This window comes from Diaphorina citri, unplaced genomic scaffold, assembly GCF_000475195.1.
Source record: "Diaphorina citri unplaced genomic scaffold, Diaci psyllid genome assembly version 1.1 scaffold259, whole genome shotgun sequence".
Lineage (NCBI taxonomy): Eukaryota > Metazoa > Arthropoda > Insecta > Hemiptera > Psyllidae > Diaphorina > Diaphorina citri.
The window spans coordinates 195,651-200,324 of NW_007377696.1; the positions used below are offsets into that span (position 1 = coordinate 195,651).

At 37.9% G+C, this 4,674-nt stretch overlaps 1 protein-coding gene across 5 annotated transcripts in view; it reads right to left on the minus strand.

Annotated features, from left to right (window-relative positions):
* LOC103506746 (phosphatidylinositol 4-phosphate 5-kinase type-1 alpha-like) overlaps positions 1–4,426 on the minus strand; it is a 28,481-nt gene extending 24,055 nt beyond the window's left edge. Inside the window, exon 1 of one of the 5 annotated variants that reach the window (XM_026821738.1) lies at positions 4,277–4,426. The gene's annotated coding sequence lies outside the window, so the exon portion shown is untranslated. Of the gene's footprint in view, positions 1–1,964; positions 1,978–2,993; positions 3,014–4,015; positions 4,161–4,276 lie in introns of those variants that run through there. The other 4 variants (XM_026821739.1, XM_026821740.1, XM_026821741.1 and 1 more) reach the window with 4 other exon arrangements.
* Positions 4,427–4,674: the final 248 nt, after the last annotated feature.

The window sequence follows — 4,674 nt, forward strand, 5'->3', positions numbered from 1 at the left end:
AGGTACCCAGATAGGACTGAAAAATCCTTCTACCATGACAGTTTCGTATATTAAGGTGTGTCCATACAAAGTGGACCTGTTGTCGATCGATATCGATCTATACAACACAGTGCTCAAGATAATGTACAGAAATCAGCAAATATCGTATGTAATTGTACGAATTTAGCAAAACACATAATGAATAATACCACTGCATGTGTGTATTTCTCAGCATGACATCATACGTCCTTGACTTCAGCGCTATCGTCTCTCAAGTATTTCATTCAAAGTTAACGTGTTCCGATGAGAACCAAGCACCCAGTAAGTACTACTAACGCCTACATTAATCATACATAGCTAGATAACTACTATTATGAACATAGCTACTATTACCCGATATGCTAATCAATGTAATCATAGAGAAACAGTCATTTGTGGTAACGAGAAAAGTGGTAGCGTGAACAACCTAATGTGAAGACCAACCTCACTAACAGTTCAGGACTTCTGGCGTCAACCAAAAGCAGTTGCAGCGTTCCTGCAACTTGAGGAGGATTGACTCGTGAATTCGCTACAACAACAACATCCACCTAATGTAACGTTCAATGGCAAAGTGCCTTGGAGGAAAAACTCGCTCAAAATAGAGCGAGCGCGTACAGCCAAGTTGGTCCCGAAATCGGGCCAATCATTCAAGAGTTATAGCGGAAGAATCAGATAAAATTGGATTATTCGTTGAAGAGTTATCACGGAAGAAACAGACAAACGAACGAATTTAAGGCAAAAACGTCCGAATTTAAACCAAAACCCAAGATTAAAACTAACTCACTTCGTTTTTTCATATTTCACAAATAAAAAGAATCCTCCACATTCCACAAGTTCATTCCTTCATACAAAAAAAAAGCTTCATTGCCCTCCCTGGCTACAAAATATAGACATTTGTGGTCTGTATAGGAATTATAGGATATATGTACTCAATAACAGTGTTGCGAAGTGTAGTCAACCGAACAGATGAGTGTTGTACACAAGTTATATAGATATAACATATAAATTACGTATATATAACGTTATATGTGTAGATATATAACGTATAACGACGCGTCGAATGTATGAAGCGTGCAAACATGGGAAGGAACCTCCAGCCAGAGTACCGATATAATACATACGTTCAGTGCAAGTGTTTGCTTTGTGATGAACAGAAAATATGAATATGACGTGTGTTGCATTGAAGACAGCACTGTGCACAACCGCCAAGAGACTGGAAGTCACTCAAAGTAGTGGAGGAGTCCCGTTTTATAAGGGGACAGTTAGAATAGAATAAACCAGGGGTCGCCAACCTTTTATGGGTCGCGAGCTACTCAGATCATCTTCTCACTTGAAAATTTCTCTTGTGAAATACCCTCTACTTGCTTCTTTGCATGTAATATTGGTGTCTGTGTCGCCTGCATTACCTGAGTGAAAAAATCTTTATTCATAGTCAAATGACCTCAAATAGAACAATGAATAACAAGATAATGAAACTAAAATATTTGGTCAATGTGTAGAACTCCTGGAAGTGTCCCAATAAAACCCTGGGCTATTGGCTGAATTTGGTGTTTTTGTTCAAGATATGAAAGTAGAGCAAATCATATCATCGTCAAGCCATTACATCAAGCTGTGTCTCGGACTACATAAGATGTTGAAAAAACATCTCATTTTAACCTTCAGACACTTTAAAAGCTTAAATTTTAGAACTACATCAAGCTATGTCTCGGACTACATAAGATGTTGAAAAAACATCTCATTTTAACCTTCAGACACTTTAAAAGCTTAAATTTTAGAACATAGGTGTGGGATGTGCTATTTTCTTGGAAATTTCACTTGAATTTTCTCCTGCACCTACTTATCATGGTAGTTAGAAGTAATGGTCCCAAAGTTTATTGAATTATTCTTGAGGAAATAGAACACTTAACACGAGTGTTAATATGTGTAAATCAGAGTAGTAGTCTTACCTGTTTGATCCAAGTGGAGGAGTCCCGTTTTATAAGGGGACAGTTAGAATAGAATAAACCAGGGGTCGCCAACCTTTTATGGGTCGCGAGCTACTCAGATGACTAGGAAATCAGGAAACCCTTGGCAACCTACCTTGTTTAGTGTTAGTCCGAAAAGAGTTGCTCTCAACTTGTGCGACTGTCTAGGAGCTACCAGAAAACCTCTCGCGGGCTATAGCGAGCTACCTATAGCTCGCGATCGATGGGTTGGCGATCCCTGGAATAAACCTTGTTTATCCTGCCAGAATGGGACTGAAAAGTCTCTTAACTCCCGCAGTCTAAACAAGGGCTTCTACAAAAATTTCACAGGTAAAGTTTACAATTGAGAGTTGCTCGTCGCAGCGTCGCTAAAATTAGAGGGGCATCAGTTTTTTTTTTTTTTTTTTTTCCCGAATTTCTTCCAGAATTTATCCGAGACAAAGACGGGGAAGAAGATAAAAGGAAGACACGGGAAAGAGCGAGAGGGGACGCGAAAAATTTGGGTAATTAAAAACTACAAAGAGAAAGAGCAGACAGAAATAAGAAATGAAGGGGGGTAGGAGAGGAAGGAAACGAGTTTAAATTAAAATAAATTAATAAAGAAATATTAAAGGAAGAATTAAAATAAATTATTAAAGAAAAATGATAGGAAGAAGATGGATGGAAATATCAAATTAGGATATCAGGGGCTACAGGGACAGAGGGAGAATATTCTGTGTCATCGTGCATCCAGCTTTTGGGCTGAAAACTGACAGAAGGATCAGAAATAGAGCTTAAAAAATCAACGTCATTATTAGCATTACTAAGCCAGCCTAGTTAGCTTGGAGTGCCCTGCCTTGTAAGTACAAGGTCGCGGGTTCGATTCTTGCCCGGGGTGAAGTTTACCCTACACAGACAAGGTTTATTCTCGGAAGGACTGGCTTTCTCCTACCCTGTCCCTGTCTTCCTTTGGGGACAGTAAGAGATCAGAAGTTACAGTTCCCTCTATCAAACCACAAAAAAAAGCCTTACCTACGAGAATTTCTACAGTGCTTTCGAAAAACGAAAGACAGCTACACGAGAATAATTAATATGAGCTTCATGGAGCTTCCTTTCCCACATTTTTGCAATAAAACTGCAAAATAAAATCCGTACCGAGAGGCATATTCGAAAGAAAAAGAAATCAATAGAACTTCATCTTCAATAATAATTGAAAGTCTCCGCGCCTCAAGGCATTAACCTCGCCCATTGGCTATCTTCCAGTAAAGCGTCTATAATTTTATACCTAAATACAACATGTACATAACATACACTGTGCTTTACACTGATATTATTAATTATTAGTATTATTACTACCTACTGATATACTAGGGGTTGAGTGTACATGGCGTAATGAAGCACCACTCTAGGTAGAACGTCTTGATATCGACAAATTCAAGTTCAAGAAACTTGCCCGCCTAATGTGAGACGTGAGGTGTTTCGAGTATCGGAAATAAAAAACAACTCCCACTGCCTCAATGATAACAAAGTTGTGATGGTTAACTTTTCAATATAATATGCACATGGAACTTTCATGTTAGCAGTATTGGGAAGGAAACTTTAGGGACAAGCGAGGGCATGCGTTTTCCACTTTCATTGGCTGTCAGTTAGAGAACGCCACTTTTCAAGAATCAAACTTTTGGGAAACTTTAGGGACAAGCGAGGGCATGCGTTTTCCACTTTCATTGGCTGTCAGTTAGAGAAAGCCACTATTCAAGAATCAAACTTTTTACAATTTAAAAATCCATATTTCACTTTGCCCAAATAAGTCAAGTACTAATGTCTACAATCTACATAATAAGAGTTAGATTATGCCTCACAGTAAGTACTTACTTAGTACATTGTAGGTACTTACTTAAATTTCAATTTGCACAATAATAATAACCATGTATGATCAAACTTTTTACAATTTAAAAATCCATATTTCACTTTGCCCAAATAAGTCAAGTACTAATGTCTACAATTTACATAATAAGCGTTAGATTATGCCTCACAGTAGGTACTTACTTACTTACTTACTTAAATTTCAATTTGCACGACAATAATAACCAAGTACCATGTATGATACGTCTCTCTATGTACATAGGTACGAATAAAAAAAGCAATTCGGAACGTGAAGGTAAGCCACAATTCCACTAGGCACTAGGTATACTTGGTTGATAGAATTCCACTACTTGGTTGATAGTGGTGGCTTCTAACATCCAGTTAGACAACATCATGTTTGTATTGATTATGCCTCACAGTAAGTACTTACTTAGTACATTGTAGGTACTTACTTAAATTTCAATTTGCACAATAATAATAACCATGTATGATACGTCTCTCTATGTACATAGGTACGAATAAAAAAAAGCAATTCGGAACGTGAAGGTAAGCCACAATCCCACTAGGTATACTTGGTTGATAGAATTCCACTACTTGGTTGATAGTGGTGGCTTCTAACATCCAGTTAGACAACATCATGTTTGTATTAGATAGGCATTGAGATTCCATGAGTAATGGAGTGAGATATCTACCTAGGTTGTGTTGTAAATCTCAGTGAATTTTCTGAGACATGATACCTACAAGATAGGGTGTTGGAACTGTTAGGCTAGGCAGCAACACACTAAGCTCGCAGCTGTAGATAAGATTCACCTACTCAACCCAGCTACAATGCAAATGATCAAGAGCAAGT